The sequence below is a fragment of the Coregonus lavaretus genome (genome assembly GCF_964263955.1).
Source record: "Coregonus lavaretus genome assembly, chromosome: 6".
Lineage (NCBI taxonomy): Eukaryota > Metazoa > Chordata > Actinopteri > Salmoniformes > Salmonidae > Coregonus > Coregonus lavaretus.
In genome coordinates, this window is record NC_139993.1 from 52,273,778 (window position 1) to 52,296,332 (window position 22,555).

Genomic DNA, 22,555 nt, shown 5'->3' on the forward strand with positions numbered 1-22,555 from the left:
GCCGGTAGTCCCGACGTATGGTCCTAGGGCTCAGGTCTCTCAGTTGGCTTTTCATAGCCGATCATTAAGAGTTGAAAACAGCAGGTCTGGGACAGGTAGGGGTTTCGTAGCCGCAGGCAGAACAGTTGAAACTGGAATAGCAGCAAGGCCAGGCGGACTGGGGACAGCAAGGTGTCATCATGCCCGGTAGTCCTGACGTATGGTCCTAGGGCTCAGGTTCTCAGAGAGAAAGAGAGAACGAGAGAATTAGAGAGAGCATACTTAAATTCACACAGGACACTGGATAAGACAGGAGAAGTACTCCAGGTATAACCAACTAACCCCAGCCCCCCGACACATAAACTACTGCAGCATAAATACTGGAGGCTGAGACAGGAGCGGTCCGGAGACACTGTGGCCCCATCCGAAGAAACCCCCGGACAGGGCCAAACAGGAAGGATATAACCCCACCCACTCCGCCAAAGCACAGCCCCCGCACCACTAGAGGGATATCCCCAACCACCAACTTACAATCCTGAGACAAGGCCGAGTATAGCCCACAGAGGTCTCCACCACAGCACAAACCAAGGGGGGGGGCGCCAACCCAGACAGGAAGATCACGTCAGTAACTCAACCCACTCAAGTGACGCACCCCTCCCAGGGACGGCATGAAAGAGCACCAGCAAGCCAGTGACTCAGCCCCTGCAACAGGGTTAGAGGCAGAGAACCCCAGTGGAGAGGGGAACCGGCCTGGCAGAGACAGCAAGGGCTGTTCGTTGCTCCAGCCTTTCCGTTCACCTTCACATCACATGAACCAAATCTTATTTAACGAGGAAAAGTATAAAAACCACTGCTGTGGTCATCACTATCCTCTTGCAATAGGACCAGCTGGATGGCAAAAACATTGCTAATAGTACCTCAAAAGTAATATTATTCAAAAAATAACTATTGACCATCCCAAAAGAGTTGAAAAGGAAAGTTTTGAGTGAGGAAAAGAAGGGTTCAATTCTGGCTTTACTGGCAGAGGGATACAGTGAGCGTCAGGTTGCTTCCATCCTTAAAATTTCAAAGACGGTGGTTCATACGAACAAGGTCAAGCAGCAGACATTGGGGACAACAAAGCTACAGACCGGCAGAGGGCAAAAACGACTCTCTACTGACCGGGATGACCGCCAACTCATTCGAATGTCACTCAACAACCATAGAATGACATCAAGTGACCTACAAAAAGAATGGCAAACGGCAGCTGGAGTGAAGTGCACGGCGAGGACGGTTCGAAACAGGCTCCTAGGGGCAGGGCTGAAGTCGTGCAAAGCAAGAAAAAAGCCCTTCATCAATGAGAAGCAAAGAAGAGCCAGGCTGAGGTTTGCAAAAGACCATAAGGATTGGACCGTAGAGGACTGGAGTAAGGTCATCTTCTCCGATGAGTCCAATTTTCAGCTTTGCCCAACACCTGGTCGTCTAATGGTTAGACGGAGACCTGGAGAGGCCTACAAACCACAGTGTCTCGCACCCACTGTGATATTTGGTGGAGGATCGGTGATGATCTGGGGGTGCTTCAGCAAGGCTGGAATCGGGCAGATTTGTCTTTGTGAAGGACGCATGAATCAAGCCACGTACAAGATTGTCCTGGAATAAAACTTGCTTCCTTTTGCTCTGACATTGTTCCCCAATTCTGAGGATTGGTTTTTCCAGCAGGACAATGTGCCATGCCACACAGCCAGGTCAATCAAGGTGTGGATGGAGGACCACCAGATCAAGACCCTGTCATGGCCAGCCCATCTCCAGACCTGAACCCCATTGAAAACTTCTGGAATGTGATCAAGAGGAAGATGGATGGTCACAAACCATCAAACAAAGCCGAGCTGCTTGAATTTTTGCGCCAGGAGTGGCATAAAGTCACCCAACATCAATGTGAAAGACTGGTGGAGAGCATGCCAAGACGCATGAAAGCTGTGAATGAAAATCAGGGTTATTCCACCAAATATTGATTTCTGAACTCTTCTTAAGTTAAAACATTACTATTCTGTTGTTAAATTTGTGTTGTTATTTTGACCAGTTGTCATTTTCTGCAAATAAATGCTCTAAATGACAATATTTTTATTTGGAATTTGGGAGAAATGTTGTCAGTGGTTTATAGAATAAAACAAAAATGTTATTTTTACCCAAACACATACCAGTCTAAAGTGGCGTCCTCTCCTTCCAAAAACATCTTCAGCTGTTGAGTCTTAACTATATTCACTAAGTCCTCATCTACTGGTTCTGTGACACTTTCCCGGGCGATTTCTGCTATAATCCCGTCCAAATCTGTATACCCGGACTTTGATTTAGCTTTTCCAGTATTAGCAGCCATATTGTACTTTCAAAATTTGCAGAAAACCTTGTTTACTAAATTGAGCTGTGCGTAAAGCGATGCACCATTTCCTTGTTTAGATTTCCAATGGACACTAAAATGTGTTGCGCCCGTGCTGAATACACAGGCTTTTCCTCAGACAAAGGACCATCTCATACTAATGTAAAGCCCTGCTCATTGGCTATCTAGCTAGCTATGTTTCAAAACGATAGGTGGTCATTGGACCAAGATACAGTCTATCAAGTGAACACCGCCCGTCTCATCGGAGCGTAATGATGTCGTGTCTTCGTGGCTAATATTGTTTCTGTATCGGATATACCTAATGCAGAATGATGAAGGAAATGCCGTTTACCTTCTGGAGTGTCTGAGGAATAAATAGGAACCTAACTTGACTGGTTGAAACAAGGTTTAGTGTTCGATTTTCACAGATTTCTTTCTTTGCAAGTTGAACGAGTGGGAATACATCATGGATCGTGCATACAACATGGATCGTGTTAGGATATAAAAATGGATTTTATCAAACTAAACTACGCTATATTTTATCTCTGGGACCCTCAGGATGACAAATCAGAGCAAGAATACTGAATGTAAGTACATTATTTACCTTCAGATGTGAATGTATCAAAACTGTCGCTGTGATAAAAGTGTTTTGTTGTTGTGCACTATCCTCAAACAATAGCATGGTATTTTTCGCTGTAATACCTACTGTAAATTGGACACTGCAGTTAGATTAACAAGAATTTAAGCTTTCTGCCAATATAAGACATGTATATGTCCGTGAAAATGTGCTTTTGTTTACTACGTCATTGTGGTCACATTGTCCGTATTGAGTAACAACTGTCCCGATTTCGGGATACCCATCCAGTAGAGGTTAATATTCGAATTTGGATAATGAGATTGAAATTTGGATATTAAGCTGATTGTAATTTGGATAACAGGATATTGAAATATGGATAATACGCTGATTGAAATTTGGATAATAAGAGATAGCAATTTAGCTATAACATACTGAGTGAATGAGAGCTGTCAGGGGACTTGCTCCAGTATGAATGTGGAGTGAATGTGAGCTGAGTTTTCCAGTTCTGTGTGAGCTGAGTTTTCCAGTTCTGTGTGAGCTGAGTTTTTCGATCTATAACGTTATCTATGGTTCTGGTGGGGTATGGATGTAATTACCACCCGTCGGATCTATAGGTAGAGGATAACATGTCTGAGAAATCTCATTTGAGTAACATGTCTCAGAGGATAACATGTCTCGATTAGTAACGAGGATAACATGATAACATGTCTCATTAGAGGATAACATGATTACACGTCTCATTAGTAACAATGATAACATGTCTGAGGGTAACATGACTTTAGATTACATGAGGATAACATGACTCATCAGTGGAGTTTGATGGTATAACGTTATTATCTATGTGAAGATATGAAAGGAGAAAGTACTATTCCCGAATATGCTGTTAAATAGAACACGGGTGAATATTTAAACCCCTTTATGAATAGAACACTGGTGTAGAGGAGGAATTTGTGATGTAACATAAATGAATAATGGGTTACTAGAGATAAAGATGAAGTAACAATATAAATAATAATATTAGTAATATACAACTTGCACACCCACACGTAGACGCACGTAAGTGAAGTAAAAAGTATTTTGAGAAATGTTCAGAGTGGTCCCTTTATGGATCATTTGATAAAGAAAAGTTTAAAGCATTGTGTGGGACTTTACTTACCATAACCAATAAAACTATAAATTGAACCAATGAATGTTGAGCATGATTTTCTGTTAACTAAACCTAGGCTACAATTTATTGTACTCCCTATGGAGTTTTCGTCGATATCCCAAATGATGACATTCTAAACCAATTTGTGAGTAGGCAAAATGGAAACTGCATCTGTTTCCCTGTCTATGCTGTCTCAGGTGCCAGACTTATTATGGACAGAACACACCATCTACAAGGGACTGATAGACAGTGCCAACCCAGTTAATACAGTGAGGGAAAAAAGTATTTGATCCCCTGCTGATTTTGTACGTTTGCCCACTGACAAAGACATGATCAGTCTATAATTTTGATGGTAGGTTTATTTGAACAGTGAGAGACAGAATAACAACAAAAAAATCCAGAAAAACGCATGTCAAAAATGTTTTTAAATTGATTTGCATTTTAATGAGGGAAATAAGTATTTGACCCCTCTGCAAAACATAACTTAATACTTGGTGGCAAAGCCCTTGTTGGCAACCACAGAGGTCAGATGTTTCTTGTAGTTGGCCACCAGGTTTGCACACATCTCAGGAGGGATTTTGTCCCACTCCTCTTTGCAGATCTTCTCCAAGTCATTAAGGTTTTGAGCCTGATGTTTGGCAACTCAAACCTTTAGCTCCCTCCACAGATTTTCTATGGGATTAAGGTCTGGAGACTGGCTAGGCCACTCTAGGACCTTAATGTGCTTCTTCTTGAGCCACTCCTTTGTTGCCTTGGCTTGATTCTGGTCTCATCTGACCACAACACTTTCACCCAGTTCTCCTCTGAATCATTCAGTTGTTCATTGGTAAACTTCAGACGGGCCTGTATATGTGTTTTCTTGAGCAGGGGAACCTTGCGGGCGCTGCAGGATTTCAGTCCTTCACGGCGTAGTGTGTTACCAATTGTTTTCTTGGTGACTATGGTCCCAGCTGCCTTGAGATCCTTGACAAGATCCTCCCGTGTAGTTCTGGGCTGATTCCTCACCGTTCTCATGATCATTGCAACTCCACGAGGTGAGATCTTGCATGGAGCCCCAGGCCGAGGGAGATTGACAGTTATTTTGTGTTTCTTCCATTTGCGAATAATCGAACCAACTGTTGTCACCTTCTCACCAAGCTGCTTGACGATGGTCTTGTAGCCCATTCCAGCCTTGTGTAGGTCTACAATATTGTCCCTGACATCGTTGGAGAGCTCTTTGGTCTTGGCCATCGTGGAGAGTTTGGAATCTGATTGATTGATTGCTTCTGTGGACAGGTGTCTTTTATACAGGTAACAAGATGAGATTAGGAGCACTGCCTTTAGGAGTGTGTTCCTAATCTCAGCTCGTTACCTGTATAAAAGACACCTGGGAGCCAGAAATCTTTCTGATTGAGAGGGGGCCAAATACTTATTTCTCTCATTAAAATGCAAATCAATTTATAACTTTTTTGACATGCGTTTATCTAGATTTTTTTGTTGTTATTCTGTCTCTCACTGTTCAAATAAACCTACCATTAAAATTATAGACTGATCATTTCTTTGTCAGTGGTCAAACGTACAAAATCAGGAGGGGATCAAATACTTTTTTCCCTCACTGTATATATATTTTTTCATTGCTCAGAATAATTGACCAAACTATACCCTTACAAAAATGAATTTGTTGCTGCAAACTTCCTGTAAGTTTGTGGCAAATTTGCTGCAAACTAAATAGTGTGCCACAAAATGTTGCCAGCAGTTTGCAAACGTTTGCCTCTAGTGGTGAATCTGCATTAAACCTTTGGCAACAATAATATTTATTGCCACTGGTGGCAAACAGTTTACCAGAAGCCGTTTCTGGTGAACACATGAGATCCAAGACCAGTAACCGTTGATGACCAATCAAGGCGATTAGAAACATCTGTTGGAAAATGGAAACCAAGCTATCTAGCTAGCTACAATACCTACCAAGGTTGTCTGGTGAGTGGCTAACTTATTAATTAAACTTCCTAATAAACTTTAACGTTTTATTAGCTAAATGATGTCTAGTTAGCAATGTCATGTTTTATGGGATAGAGTGAAACACATTTTGTTGATACCAGTTTAAATCTGTTAGCACAACTGACTGACTGGCTAGCGCTTAGCTAGCTAATGTTAGCTATCATGTTTTTGCACAATTCATGTGATAGGTAGCTAACTAATGACCTGCCTAAACACAAATTTTTAGGTGAATACTTTGCTGTCTTTTAATACCAATATGCATGTCAATATGCTAGTGTCACGGTTCAGTAGCATGTTAGCTAGCACAACAGCTAAGGTAGCTAGCTAGCTAACAACAATATGAGTTGATTTGACATCAGAGCAAAACTTCACTTTTGCAGATGCATACCCTTCCCTTACCCGTGGGGTTGGAAGAGGCTGTATTGGGAGGAGGATGCATCAACAACCTGGAAATATGTTTGTGGTGCACTCACTCATTACACGTTTTTTGAGTGATATTAGTGTATCGTCTTCAAGATTGATAAGGTAAGCAAATGCATGTATTATTGTCATAAATGTAACCCATACATTCATTCTTTGTAACAATGAGATATTTCATTGCTTTAAACTAGTAGCTAGCTCATCTTGATCATGTGTTGTTCCTTCTCTCTTTCTAGAGGCAATCAGTTACAAGGCAAAAATACAGATTGAGGCCTTCAATCAAACTGAGGACAGAGAAATAAGTGTGCACCAGATAGGTCAAGGCTTCATGACTTTGAGATGTAAGTTACACAAAGAAATGTTAGGTTGTTTGGATGACCCAATTCCTGGGTTCAGGCATTGGGTCAATAGTTGAGTTGTTTTCTGTAAATACAGCAAGGTTGGGTTGTTGGTTCTGGGTTATTAAGGTTGAGCTATGGATATTTGACCTTGCCAGTGGGTTAATTCTCCCGCTACCAGTATTATAGTTCTAGTGTGACTGAGTGACTGACAAGTGAAAAATGGCTAACGTTATTTCGACAGACTAAGGGTGTTTTGGCTGATGGAAAACCGTGAAAATGGTAAGTAACAATCGTTACGAATTATTAATTTGATTCAGGTTAAATAGGTTGTCCTATTATAATTATGTAGCTAGCTAACATTAGCTTGAGCGTTAGATAGCTAACAACCGTTAGCTAGCTAGCCATTTTCTGTGCTAATATCTCTGGCTGAGGTAGCGTTAGCTAGCTAGGTAACGATAGTCTCGCGACCATGTTCGCGACACTAGCTTACTGAAGTATTGTCACAGAATATAACTAAATTTATGTTGACGATACCTTAGCTAGTTAAGTCTGACACTTTTCCTGGACTGTCTCGGACACTGTTTCAATCATTAGCTAACGTTAGCTAAGTTAGCTGGCTAGCTAAGTTACCATAGCTAGATTTTACTTATTCTCCAGCTGGGTTAATTTAACCAAGCTATTTGGCAGAGTTATCTCATGCTTGCATGGTGATTGATTGAGTTAGCTAGCGATACCGTACTGGTTTTCAATGGTTTCTGACAGTGGCCGATTTTTTCTGACTTGTGAAGTTGAGGAGGATGGATGCAAATTCTGTTAGCTAGCTAACGTTAGAGTTTACCTTAAATTTGATATAGCCAAGTACATTTAGTTAAATGCAGAGGTCAAAGCCAATGAATGAACATCTTTGTAAAGATACATTGAATGAGTGGAATCTGGCCTCTTTGATTCCAAAGTTTGAGGGTAAGTAAAACTGAGAAATCCCTTTTTGAGAGTGGGGACAGAGCTTTCGGGGGTGGGGGGGGGAAACACTGCATCTATGTCTTCCACATTGTCATCGATAACCAATAGTACAACCTTAATGGAAACTTAAAATACTTAACTTCACCAGAGCCTCTTAGAACCAAGCAGGCACTTTGGGACTAGATACATTACATGCACAGCTACCGTAGATAGTCTGACCTTCATTTTACCATACTTGCTTTATTGGTCATTTGCACAGATATTCTGTTACAGTGACCAACCTGACACACAACACACACATCACAGGCTGGGAGCAGCTCATGGGCACTTAGGGGTAAAGTGCCTTGCTCAAGGGCACCACAGGAGTAGGTAGTATACAGAGATATTGTACCTGGTAACACTCTGGCTGATGGATCACTCCCTGCAGATTTCCCCGCAGGCAGCTTGGGGGTTTGAATATCGGCCTGCCTTTCTAACCTCGAAGCTACTGTCACCCCTATTCATTTAGCTCTTTCCTCACTCTCTTACCTTTGTTCAACCATTTGACCTGGTTTATCAACCCTTCACTCAAAGTATTTAACTTAGAAATGTGGGTGAAACTATCCCTTAAAATCTCCCCCCTAGCGTTCAAGCCTAGCGGTTAAGAGCGTTCGGCCAGTAGCTGATAGGTTACTGGTTCGAATCCCAGAGCCAGCATGGTGGAGAAATCTGCCTAATGCATTCAGTTGTGCAAGTGATTAGGTACCCCTTTTACCCTCTCTTTTGCAGCAGATGAAATGGACCAGGAAACGCTCTTGCTTTTGGATGACTCAACTATAGCCTGAAGTTAAAGAATAACTTAAAAGCCTTACACGCAGTGAGAATTCTGTAAACGCCACCTTTTTTTATACATGAGGGGAGGTCCTTGAGACACATACATGAATATATAGGACTGTGGACACACCAAGCGACACACCAAGCTTGAGCAGTAGCCGGGTCTTGCCAGGTACATGTTGAAATATTTGTTGTGTATTTTGAAAACTGATTGTTAAAAGGAATTTATAATTAATTGAATACTTTGTGCTCACAACAGAGTCAAATGTGAGAGGGCAGCCCAGATGACCAAGTGGCTGAACAACATCTGGCCGGCAAACCAGGTTGCGTAGTACATGAAGGAGACCGCGATCCAGAGGGCTCAGTAGATCAGACAGAATGGGGCCAAGACAGTCAAGATAGTCTGCAGGGATACTCTAGGCATGGTGGGTAAATTTTTTTACCTAAGCATTAGACTTGAATTTGATTCTGTTTGCTGTGATTAATTAGCCTGGCTGACACGACCCATGTTACTCACAGTGCAGGGAGAGCTGTGACCACACTTGTCTGGAAAGGAGGCTGTTTGTTAATTAATGCAATATTCACTAATAAATTGTGCAACAGGGTTTGATTGGTTCTCTCAAATGCACACAGGGGCTGTGGGTGTTTGAGTAAGAAAGACACAGAGGAGAGCCAACCAGTAAAAGCACAGCCCCCTTCATTATCGATGCATTGTGCCGACAACATTAAAGAGCAATTCCAGACTCTGAAGTCAGGAGGACTTCAAGAGTTAGGTGTTAGCCAGACTAGTGATTAACTGCAATGGAAAAGTAATTGTCTGGCTAAAACATAACACAATTTGAAGTCATATGGGGCAGAGTCTCACAAGCATTATAAACAGCATTGGGTGTGAATACGGTGTGAACATGTGGATCTGAGCAAGTGTGATGTCATTAATGTTTGTAGATATGTATGTAAATGTTAAGTTGTCTATTGTTTTTGTCAATGTAGGTTTTTGTAGGCAGCCTGTAAGTTTAAATAGCGGATAGGCATAGGGAGATTGATGGGGAAATTAGATGATGGCATTTTGTAAACCTTGACTGAAACGAACAGCATTCCAAAATCTGTTACGCATAACTGCACACTCCAAGACATTAGGAAGGTTTCCATCCAATTTGTGACAGATTTTCATGCAAATATTCTAAAATCTGATTAGATTTAGATTAGATTCACTCCCGTTAATAGAAGTCTAACCTTTAATATGATTTATTAAAATGATGTATTTTGATATAGAAGCTCAAATCTAAATGCTTACATTAAAATGTAATGATTATTATCACACAAGTGATAAGAGGATGGAATGTGATGGACATTTTTATAATGTGAAGAGACAGCCTTGAACATTTTAATATTGTCTTAGTGTCATAAATATGATTTGGTTCCTGCCTGTTCTTGGTAAAGGGGGTGTGGGGGGTTGGGGGGCAACATGACCTCCTCCTTAGGACCATCTGGCGGAACGCCCAGAATATGTTCTATAAGTTAAGATAGGAGACGGTGCCAGACACATGCCAGAACCAACCCTATGAACTATGCCTATGTAACGTGTCTAACCAGTATATAAGGATCTAACGGGACTGTCCCAGGTAGAGCTCCTGATCGACATGTGTACTTGGTGCATTGAGTTGGTTGGAACCTCACCAGCGCGCTGATAATAAACAAAGATTCATTTAACATTGACTTTGAGTGTCCCTTTGTAGGATTTCCACGACACTAGCTCACTCGCTCACAAGTAGCCAAGTTAGCGGTGTTGTTGCTTGCATGCGATTGGCTGTGGTCTTGTGGTGGTACACAGCCTGGGAGACAGAGTTGCCTGTCAGGCATCGTTCAGGACTTAAATGCCCCACAAGGGCTTAGATGCCCCACTAGCTCTTAGCTCAAAGTAAGGGACATTTAGCTTGCTAACGTTCTAACTTATAGACTGATAATAAGCTCCAAACACAAATGAAAGCATGATGTTAGCACGAAATGTACCCTCCTTTGTGTAGCAATCAATAAAAACGTATGCGCTGATCCACCGTGGGCTCTGCCGCCTCAGCCATACTGTCAATCTATCGTTAATACGTCAACTCCTATCTATAAAGTTTATCTCGTGACCTCAACAAAACAACATTTGTTATGTCGTGATCATGAGATTGTCACGGTTTCGGCCGAGGCTGCCTCTCTTCCTTGTTCGGGCAGGCTTCGGCGTTCGTTGTCTCCGGAATACTAGCTGCCACCGTTGTATGTTTCATGTTCGTTTGCTTTTGTCTGTTTGTTGTGACACCTGTTCTCGTTTAGTGTAATTAGTGTCCTATAAGTTTCTCGTTGTGTTTGTCTAGTGTTGTGTGTGATTGATTTATTTCTGTCGTGTGTTGTGCTTGTATATTGCTTATTCGCTCGGTTGAGCTTTACTCCACTGTGTTGGAGCGTTTACGCACATGTTTAGTGCGCCTTTTGTTTTGTCGCCTTCGTGCGTAGTTTTCGCCTTCGGGCAAGTTTGTTCGATTTTCCTTGTTGGAAATTGCACTAAAGTCTTTTGGACTATACTTTGGTGTCCTGCGCTTGATTCCACCACTACACCCACCTACAGCATTCTTGACAGAATCACACACCATCAAGAATGGAATCAGCAGGAGCCGCAGCAGCCCAGGCGACGCTGGAGGACAAGGTCCGTGAACAGAGTGACCAGATCCTGCAGATGGGGTCCGCACTGCAGGAGGTGATCACCACCATCCGAGGCTGGGGGACTCCTCCACCGCCATCCTCTCTGCCAGCACCATCGGCCAGTCAGCCCATTCCCGCTCCGGAACCCAGAGGAGTTCGACTCTCGCTCCCGAGGGCCTACGATGGGACCGCGGCCGGGTGTCAGGGATTCCTTCTCCAGGTGGAGCTGTACCTGGCCACCGTGCACCCGGCGCCCTCGGGACATGAGAGCGTGTCCGCCCTGATCTCCTGCCTTTACGGGAAGGCGTTGGAATGGGCCAACGCGGAGTGGAGGAGGATCGACGCGGACACCATCACCTACGACGAGTTCTCCCGCCGCTTCAGGGCGGTGTTTGACCATCCCCCGGAGGGGAAAGCGGCGGGGGAGCGTCTGGTCTTCCTCCGGCAGGGGAAGAGGAGTGCCCAGGAGTTCGCCCTAGAATTCCGTACTCTAGCGGCGGATGCAGGGTGGAATGAGCGGGCTCTCATCGATCACTACAGATGTAGTCTACGCGAGGACGTCCGTCGGGAGCTGGCCTGTAGGGACACCAGCCTCTCGTTCGACCAGTTGGTCGACATGTCCATCAGGCTGGATAACCTGCTAGCTACCCGCGGACGTTCCGAGGGGGGTCCGTCCGTTTCACCCTCCAGCGCCTCCGAGCCGTGCCCCATGGAGCTCGGGGGCGCTGGCGCTAGAGAGAGGAGGGGTCGGCTTACGAGGGGGTCCATCTCCTGCACCAACTGTGGTCGGGGAGGACACACCGCGGCTAGGTGCTGGGGATGGCCTCCTAGGGGAGAGGATGACAGGTCCCGCACTGGGGATTCCTTCCAGGTGAGTAGGCGCCCCACTCACCCAGAGCTCTCTGTTGCACATTTCTGTATACCTGTGCGTTTTCCACAGGTAGCACCTCATTCCCAGCATAAGGCACTGGTAGATTCAGGCGCGGCTGGGAATTTTGTTGATAAGAAGTTTTGTTTAGCCTTAGGGATTCCCCTTCTCCCTGTTGATGTCCCTTTCCCCGTTCATGCCCTAGATAGCCGTCCGTTGGGTGTGGGCTTGATCAGGGAGGTCACTGCGCCACTTAGGATGTGTGCGCAGGGGGGTCATCAGGAGATGATTCAGCTATTTCTGATCGACTCGCCTGCGTATCCGGTGGTGCTGGGCATGCCCTGGTTGAGTACCCATAACCCATCTATTTCGTGGCAGGAGAGGGCTCTGATGGAGTGGTCTGCCCAGTGTGTGGGTCGATGTTTGGGCGTTTCCGTAGGGGCTACCTCGGTGGAGAGTCCAAACCAGGTGCCCGCATTGCACGTTCCCCCTGAGTATGGGGATTTGGCTATTGCGTTTAGTAAGTCGAGGGCGACGCAGTTGCCGCCCCATAGGCAGGGAGATTGTGCGATAGACCTCCAGGCAGGAGCTGCGCTCCCACGGAGCCATGTGTATCCTCTGTCTCAGGAGGAGAAGAAAGCTATGGAGACTTACATAGACGAATCTCTGAGACAAGGATACATACGGCCTTCCACTTCCCCTGCGTCCTCGAGTTTATTTTTTGTGAAGAAAAAGGATGGTGGTTTACGCCCGTGCATCGATTACCGTGGTCTCAATCAGATCACGGTGAAGTACAGTTATCCACTCCCGCTGATTGCGACCATGACTGAGTCATTGCATGGGGCGCGTTTCTTCACTAAATTAGATCTCAGGAGCGCGTACAACTTGGTGCGCATCAGGGAGGGCGATGAATGGAAGACAGCCTTTAGTACCACCTCGGGCCATTACGAGTATCTTGTCATGCCATACGGGTTGATGAACGCTCCGTCAGTTTTCCAATCATTCGTGGATGAGATCTTCAGGGACATGCAGGGGCAGGGGGTGGTTGTGTACATAGATGACATTCTCGTGTACTCGCCTACCCGTGTCGAGCATGTGGCCCTGGTGCGCAGAGTGTTGCGGAGGCTGGTGGAGCACGACCTGTATGTTAAGGCAGAGAAGTGTCTGTTTTTCCAGGAGTCGGTCTCCTTTTTGGGGTATCAGTTGTCTGCGTCAGGGGTGAAGATGGAGGTAGACCGGGTGTCAGCCGTGCGTAATTGGCAAACACCAACCACTGTGAAGGAGGTGCAGCAGTTTTTGGGGTTTGCGAATTACTACCGGAGGTTTATCCGGAGTTTTGGACAGGTGGCAGCTCCCATCATGTCTCTTTTGAAGGGGGGTCCGGTTTTGTCTGCAGTGGTCTGCCGAGGCGGACAGGGCGTTTGGGAGGCTGAAGGACCTGTTTACCTCGGCCCCGGTGCTGGCGCATCCGGATCCCTCTTTGCCATTTCAGGTAGAGGTGGACGCGTCTGAGGCCGGTATAGGAGCCGTGCTTTCACAACGGTCAGGCGCGCCACCTAAACTCCGCCCCTGTGCCTTTTATTCCAAGAAGCTCAGTCCGGCGGAGCGAAACTATGACGTAGGGGACAGGGAGCTGTTAGCCGTGGTACAGGCCCTAAAGGTGTGGAGGCACTGGCTTGAGGGGGCTCAACACCCTTTCCTCATTTTGACGGACCACCGTAACCTGGAGTACATCCGGGCAGCGAGGAGGCTGAACCCTCGCCAGGCAAGATGGAATATGTTTTTGACCCGGTTTACATTTAAGATCACGTACATCCCTGGGTCACAGAACGGTAAGGCAGATGCACTGTCTCGGCGGTATGACACGGAGGAGAGGTCCGTGGAGCCCACTCCCATACTGCCGGAGTCGTGTCTGGTGGCACCGGTAGTGTGGGAGGTCGATGCTGAGCTCGAGCGGGCGTTACGCACCGACCCTAGTCCACCGCAATGCCCGGAGGGTCGGAAGTACGTTCCGCTCGAGGTTCGGGATCGATTGATCTATTGGGCTCACACGTCACCCTCCTCTGGACACCCTGGTATCGGCCGGACAGTGCACTGTCTTAGTGCCAAGTACTGGTGGCCCACGTTGGCAAGGGATGTGAGAGTTTATGTTTCCTCCTGCTCGGTGTGCGCCCAGTGTAAGGCGCCTAGACATCTGCCTAGGGGTAAGTTACTACCCCTGCCCGTTCCACAACGACCATGGTCTCACCTCTCGGTGGATTTCCTTACTGACCTTCCTCCTTCACAGGGGAATACCACTATACTGGTCGTTGTGGACCGGTTTTCTAAGGCCTGTCGTTTGCTCCCCATGCCGGGCCTTCCTACCGCCCTGCAAACTGCCGAAGCACTATTCACCCATGTGTTCCGGCAGTACGGGGTACCCGAGGATATTGTGTCTGATCGAGGTCCCCAATTTACCTCCAGGGTCTGGAGAGCCTTTATGGAGCGGTTGGGGGTCTCGGTGAGCCTCACCTCGGGTTACCACCCGGAGAGTAATGGGCAGGTGGAACGCGTGAACCAGGATGTGGGTAGGTTTCTTAGAACATACTGCCAGGACCGGCCGGAGGAGTGGGCAAGGTACGTTCCCTGGGCCGAGATGGCCCAGAATTCCCTACGCCATTCCTCCACTAACCTGACCCCTTTCCAATGTGTGTTAGGTTACCAGCCGGTTCTGGCACCTTGGCAGCAGAGCCAGATCGAGGCTCCTGCAGTGGATGAGTGGGCGCGGCGCTCGGAGGAGACATGGAACGCTGCACACGTCCACCTGCAGCGGGCCCTCCGACGTCATAAGGCGAGCGCCGATCTCCACCGCAGTGAGGGACCAGTGTACGCACCTGGTGATCGAGTCTGGCTCTCTACCAGAAACCTGCCCCTCCGCCTGCCCTGTCGGAAACTGGGTCGGCGGTTTGTAGGGCCATTTAAAGTCCTGAGAAGGTTGAACGAGGTGTGTTACAAATTACAACCACCTGTTGAATATAAAAGTATTAACCCCTCGTTCCATGTGTCCCTTCTCAGGCCGGTGGTAGCTGGCCCACTCCAAGAAAGTGAGATCAGGGAGACTCCTCCGCCCCCATTGGACATCGAGGGGGCACCGGCGTACTCCGTGAGGTCCATCTTGGATTCGAGACGTCGGATGGGGGGTCTCCAATATCTAGTGGAGTGGGAGGGGTACGGTCCGGAGGAACGGTGCTGGGTGCCGAGGAGAGACATTTTGGACCCGTCTCTCCTGACGGAATTCCATCGTGGGCACCCGACGCACCCTGCTCCGCGTCCTCCTGGTCGTCCCCGAGGCCGGAGTCGGCGCACGTCTGGAGCCGCGCGTCAAGGGGGGGGTACTGTCACGGTTTCGGCCGAGGCTGCCTCTCTTCCTTGTTCGGGCAGGCTTCGGCGTTCGTTGTCTCCGGAATACTAGCTGCCACCGTTGTATGTTTCATGTTCGTTTGCTTTTGTCTGTTTGTTGTGACACCTGTTCTCGTTTAGTGTAATTAGTGTCCTATAAGTTTCTCGTTGTGTTTGTCTAGTGTTGTGTGTAATTGATTTATTTCTGTCGTGTGTTGTGCTTGTATATTGCTTATTCGCTCGGTTGAGCTTTACTCCACTGTGTTGGAGCGTTTACGCACATGTTTAGTGCGCCTTTTGTTTTGTCGCCTTCGTGCGTAGTTTTCGCCTTCGGGCAAGTTTGTTCGATTTTCCTTGTTGGAAATTGCACTAAAGTCTTTTGGACTATACTTCGGTGTCCTGCGCTTGATTCCACCACTACACCCACCTACAGCATTCTTGACAGAGATAAATAAGTTGTGATCTCGACATAATGAGTGACGTTCTTTTTAATCCATATGTCCTCTCTGGACTTCCGTAGGTTCTTTCCTCTTTTAGTGCTAATTAAAATGTAGGAGCGGCGGATCATTGGAATATTTTGGGGCGTGGTTTGTTCACAACTCTTTTTGTGCAACCGTGAGTGAGAGAATTTCATTCCAGTTGATCCAATCTGTTGTGTTATGCTATTACATGTTAAATATGACTATGGCCAGTGATGGTGTCTTGTGAAAGACGCACGTATGGCCTTGTATCAATTCAGAACGGTTGAATAAGTCAGTAATTCTCTCCTCAGGGACCCCCAGCAGTTCCAGAGCTAGCACACCTGATTCAACACAATAGTAACACCAATGGAATTCTAACAATACAATAAAAAAAACCTGTATGGGTCCACAAAGAACCTTTGAGATTGAAAAAAGGTTATTATAGAGCCATTCTCCATAAAGGTTATATATAGCCCCAAAAAGTGTTGTTACCATAGCAGAACCCTTGTAGCACCATATAGGTTCCATTTAGAACCTTATGAGCATGGTTCTTTATAGAACTTTCAACAAAAGGTTCCAAATATCACTAAAAATGGTTCCGCTATGGTTCCAAGCCAAACAACGCTTAATTGGCACTATATAGAACAATTTTTTTCAGTGCGTAGGGTTCCATTTGGGATGTACGTAGACAGGGAGATGGGGGTTGGGGACAGACCGAGCTCTAATTGAACCAGTGTGTGTATGTCAGTGGAGATCACTGCTCTTTTATTAAACACACCTTTGAAGGAAGGACCTCGATCTCCATGTTAAGTACATACAAAGTAGCTTGTACCTGCTATACCTGCTCCTTGACACCCTCAGCTAGCAAGCATCAGGTTCTTTAGAGAAAGAAGTGAAACTGTTTAGATTTCACTGAATAAATTAGCGCTCAGATCGTGTATTTACAGAGAAATTGTTTGCCACACAAATGGCATCCTATTCTCTATTCAGTTCACTACTTTTTACCAAGGCGCATAGGGCTATGGTCAAATTCTGTGCACTATATAGGGAAAAGGGTGCCATTTGCGATGCAGCCATGGACTCGGCATATAATTGTGATGAAAGACGCCTCAGAGAAACAGAAAAAACCCTCTTCTGATTAGCATTTTTGAAAGGACCGCATAATGATGTAAATTCTCCCTGAATCTTAAAAGCAGACAGTCAAGCAGAACGCACGCTGCAATTATAACTCATTACCATATAGACCAGCAGGCACTGCAGTCCCGCTCCCGCCACCCACCTACCTTCCACTCACACGTAGTAAACGCACACACTCACGATCACACACACAGACACACACACATAGGCACACACACACACGGGCACACACCCCCCCCCCCCCCCCACACACACACAAAAACTCAACTAAATCCCACTCACTCACTTTCTCTCTCCTTCTCTCATCACACACTAACACATCAGACCCTGAGAATGTACACACATTACCAATGCATTCCCAGTAATATTAACTCATCGGAATAGCTAATGCTTCTCTAATCACCATCACCATTACAAGTAAGTCTGGGGAATTACCATCACATCATCCATATTGAGATATAACTGCACTCTGCCTAGTGGTGGTACACCCATTTACAGTCATATTAGCCGTATGGGATATAATTATCACTGAAGGCAAACCAATACAGACCACATTCACATCTGCTTGTGTTGTCCTTCACTATAACACCTTCACTATAACACCTTAACTCTTCATTATAACACCTTCACTATAACAAGAGTGTGAAATGTGGATATAGGAGATACTTATGGTTATAGAATCTGAGTAGGGTAGCTGTTATTCATGCTGTACCTTACACAGAATAGTAGCTGCCCTTAGAGAAGACTGAACATCTTTTAAATTAAGTTTGACACTCCTCCCTCCCACTGATTACAAAATAACTATTCTGTACTGTTGTGTTGTGTTGTGTTCTTTTTATTTTATTTATTTAACCTTTATTTCACTTTATTCTGTTCTGTTCCATTGCATTGTGTTCTGTTTTGTTCCATTGCATTGAACATATCAGCAGGTAGCAGTCCTATCAGTCAGGGTCTTCCTACCTACTAATTGAGTGGTTGAGAGGAGAGGGTCTTCTTACCTACTAATTGAGTGGTTGAGAGGAGGCAGGGAGAGTGATGGGTTTATAAAGAATGTTTACAGCATGCTGCATCGTGCAGGATTTCACTGGCTTTCAAGGCAGAATCACGTAGGGCAGAGAGGAGAGCAGCCTGCCCTTTCTCTCTCCCCCATTGTTCAGAACACTCACAGGGTAGCAGAGCAGAAGAGAGGAGAGAATTGGTCACTGCCGTAAATAACCACTTCACTCTCCTCCTCGCCTTCCCACCATCTCTCATCTCCTCAGCAGCGGCAGTACTCTGAGAGTCTTCTGACTGTCTCCAGCTGCAGTGAGACAGGCGTCTCTAACCACTGGGCTGAGAAGAGAGAGGACAGAGGAAAGAGTAGGGTGGCTGATAAGGTCCTTAGCCACTTCTTGCCGGATGCCTCTCTGACATTCAGTTAAATCTGGATTTATGAGGACAGGCCTGCGCGTGTGTGTTCGTGTCTGTGTGTGCTTTGTGTGTCTGTGTACTCTCCTCTCAGTAGTGTGTAGGCTAGAGCATGACACCACCTGTTAAGTTGAATGTTGATATAAGTTGAATGATTAGAATGTCAGATGCATGTAATGGAGAGTTTACATTAATACCGAACACCCCCATCCACCACTATACCAATGTCACAACAAGAGAATGTCATGAGTTAAACATACCATTTAATCCGTTTGGACTCAATGGGTGTTTGGTTAGATAAGATAAGGGTAGGAAGAATGTGACAGAGAGTAGAGTAGAATGTACAGTAACAGGGATGAATCCCATTGTTTCTGAGAGAGGCACTCTATCTGTGAGGAAAGCATCAGCTCATTAATTATTTAAAAGCAGAGGAGGAAAGAAACATCTATCAAATCAAGATACACATTTTTTTTTTTTTTACAACGCATAAAAGTGGCTCATTAAATTCCATTAGATTTCCCTGGTGGGGTGCTGAGAATAAAACCTCCATCAAAATGAAATTGTCTTTTTTGGAGAAAAACACAGACAGAGAAATATCTCAGCACCAATCAAAAGCTTCTCCCCTGGGTTTCTGTCAGCCAATCAGATCCTAAGGGAATCCAGTGGGACCAGTCACAGACAGCATCATTACATCAGGAGTCAGCAGACCAGATGGATGTCCTGAGACCATTGCTCTGTTCAAATTATTTTTAAGTGCATCCACCCTTCTTCCATTCCTTGTCGTAATCTGACAATCACTGATCATACCTGATTCGACAGATTAATGGAAGGGCTCCACCACATGGCTTTCACCTGTCCCACCATGTAAAATCAGTGATTACGACAAGGAAGGTAGAAATAAAGGATGCACTTCTTAATGTTTATTTAAAAAAATTATATATAACTTTTGTGCCGATTACAGAGTAAGAAAAATACATAAATATATCATACAAGAAAATAAGGCTAAAAACAATAGACACAGGGGAATAAACAGCATAACTTACAGATATACAATAGACAAACAGATGCATAAAGATGTCAAACAAACAAACAAACAGACAAGACAACAATAAAGAAGAAATAAGCCCATTAATCAATAAATAGATCAACATGCGTCAGACTACACAATCACAAAGGTCAAGTATGTGAAAAGAGTACAAATAGCCTACATAGATAGGGTAATTCTCAAGTAGCTAAATTGTGCCAGGCCAGGCCCGACAGTCCTGAAATTAACATTTGGGCTTTGATTTGGCCAAGGTACTTAAAGAAGGGGTCCCACAACATCAAGATTTGATAAGGCTTATTTGTCAATGCTGTACAGAAAGCCTCATTGTGAAATAAATCAATGACCCTTTGTTCCCATTGACTTCTTGAGGGGGCCTGATCAGATATCTATAGCAGAAGAATACAAACCTGAGTCCGTCCCCATTGTAACCACACTAATGAAATGACATTCTCCTCCATTATAGACAGATTGACCCCTGACCCTGATCCCCTGGACAGAGAGAGATATTGCATCATAAATGGCACCCTATTCCCTTTATAGGGCACTACTTTTGACCAGGGCCCATAGGGTTCTGGTCAAAAGTAGAGCGCTATAAAGGGAATAGGGTGCCATTTGGGATGCGGCATAGAGAGAGGGCATATATGGGATAGCACCACACCGGCAGAATGTGATATTCTGAAATGTAAAGTGAGTTCCATTGACTCCTGCTGTGATCTCCCTCAGTGGAATGAGACATGAGTGCTAGCGGGCCTGAACTCTAACAAGCTAGCTGCAACAATGAGAGTCACACCGATTTAAAGTTGGAGTGTCAACATTACTTTGTATGAGTATAATGGTTTAAATGTTACATTGGTTTATTGTCATAGTGTCACATTCTATGGATTGAGAGTAGGGCTGTCAAACGATAAAAATAATGAATCACGATTAATCGCATAATTTTCTGTAGGTAATTGCGATTAATCAAACAATTATAATTTGCTCAAATTCAGACGTAAATAAATATTTTTTCCATTTAAAAAGCAGTGCCATGTGACATGCATACTATGCTTGCATTTTAAGGGACAGAAATACAAAATAATCTGCATCAGAATGTTTTTAATAGCATTTTCACCATAAACAACACAAAAGTCACTGAAACATGCCCCATATGTTTCAGTAGGCCTACTCCCTCTTATCAATGTTCTTGAAGTTTAACACTTGCGCGCGTACAAGTACACACACACACACACACACACACACACACACACACACACACACACACACACGCACACTCTTGTTCTCTTAAAGCTTCAGGCATTCTAAACAAGTGTTCTCCCAATTTCTGATTGGAGGGTTGACTATAGGAAAAAATAACTGGCTGTATGGATACAAAGAACAAAAAGCATTTAAACATGTCCAACAATTTAATGAATTCCACAGAAGAAAATAAGAATAGATCAGCCAGGTCTGAGTTGATGTAATACAGCTATTAGATATAACCTAGGCTACTTATCCATGTTCTTCAACATGAACTAGTCACAAGCTGCTACTAGAATTAGGATAATTTGCTTAAATCTTTTGATCTGAGAACTACAATGAAAACAGTAGCTAAATGGGATGGATGTCCTGTGCAATTATAATAATTGCGGGAAGTTAAACTGATCATACACTAGCAGTTTTTTGAGGCAATATTGCAGAGGACTGTTGATGGCAACGGAGTGGGGTATGAGACACTGGAGCAATGATGAGCAATGAGCAACATGGACATAAATAATATTTCACATGAAGCATGTATCAACTTAAAACTAAATTTCCCCATTTATTTACTCATCTCCTATAGCTTGTTGTTGCCTGTTGACTGCCACATCTTTACTGAAATGTATCAGCTAACAAACAAGCTTCAACAAAGAGGTGTTGCCCCTGCCCTGTTCATCCACTCAACCTGTCAAGTCAATGGCAATGCAGACATAAGGATAACAACACTGAACAAAAATATAAACGTAACATGCAACAATTTCAAAGATTTTACTGAGTTACAGTTCATAGAATGAAATCAGTGAATTAAAATAAATAAATTAGGCCCTAATCTATGGATTTCACATGACTGGGCAGGGGCACAGCCATGGGTGGGCCTGGCACAACATACACCCACCCACTGGGGAGCCAGGCCCAGCCAATCAGAATGAGCTTTTCCCCACAAAAGCGCTTTATTTCAGACAGAAATACTCCTCAGCACCCCCCTCCTCAGACAATCCCGCAGGTGAAGAAGCCGGATGTGAAGGTCCTGGATTGGCATGGTTACACATGGTCTGTGGTTGTGAGGCCGGTTGGATGTAATGCCAAATTCTCTAAAACGACGTTGGAGGCGGGTTATGGTCGAGAAATGCAATTATCTGGCAACAGCTCTATTGGACATTCCCACAGTCAGCTTGCCAATTGCTTGCTGTCTCAAAACTTGAGACATCTGTGGCATTGTGTTGTGTGACAAAACTGCACATTCTAGAGTGGCCTTTTATTGTCCCCAGCACAAGGTGCACCTGTGTACATCTGCTAAACACTTGTATGTGACAAATACAATTTGATTTGATTTGTAATGATCATGCTGTTTAATCAGGTTCTTGATATGCCTCACCTGTCAGGTGGATGGATTATCTTGGCAAAGGAGAAATTCTAACTAACAGGGATGTAAACAAATTTGTGCACAACATTTGAGAAAAATAAGCTTTTTGTGCGTATGGAACATTTCTGGGATCTTTTATTTCAGCTCATAAAAAATGAGACCAACACTTTACATGTTGTGTTTATATTTTTGTTCAGTATAGATTTAGCAAATGTTTTACTTCACAATTCTAAGCTAAGGAGTGTAAATGGTATTAATCTAGCTAGCAAGCTAGTTAAACATACACGTGAAAAACGAAATGTAAAATCTATATGGCTAGCTAGCGAATTAGCCTGTTTTCCGATTGACTTAGCATGGATTTTGGTTAGCCTGCTAATCAATTAGCATGCGCACCACCGTGGAAATTTCAGC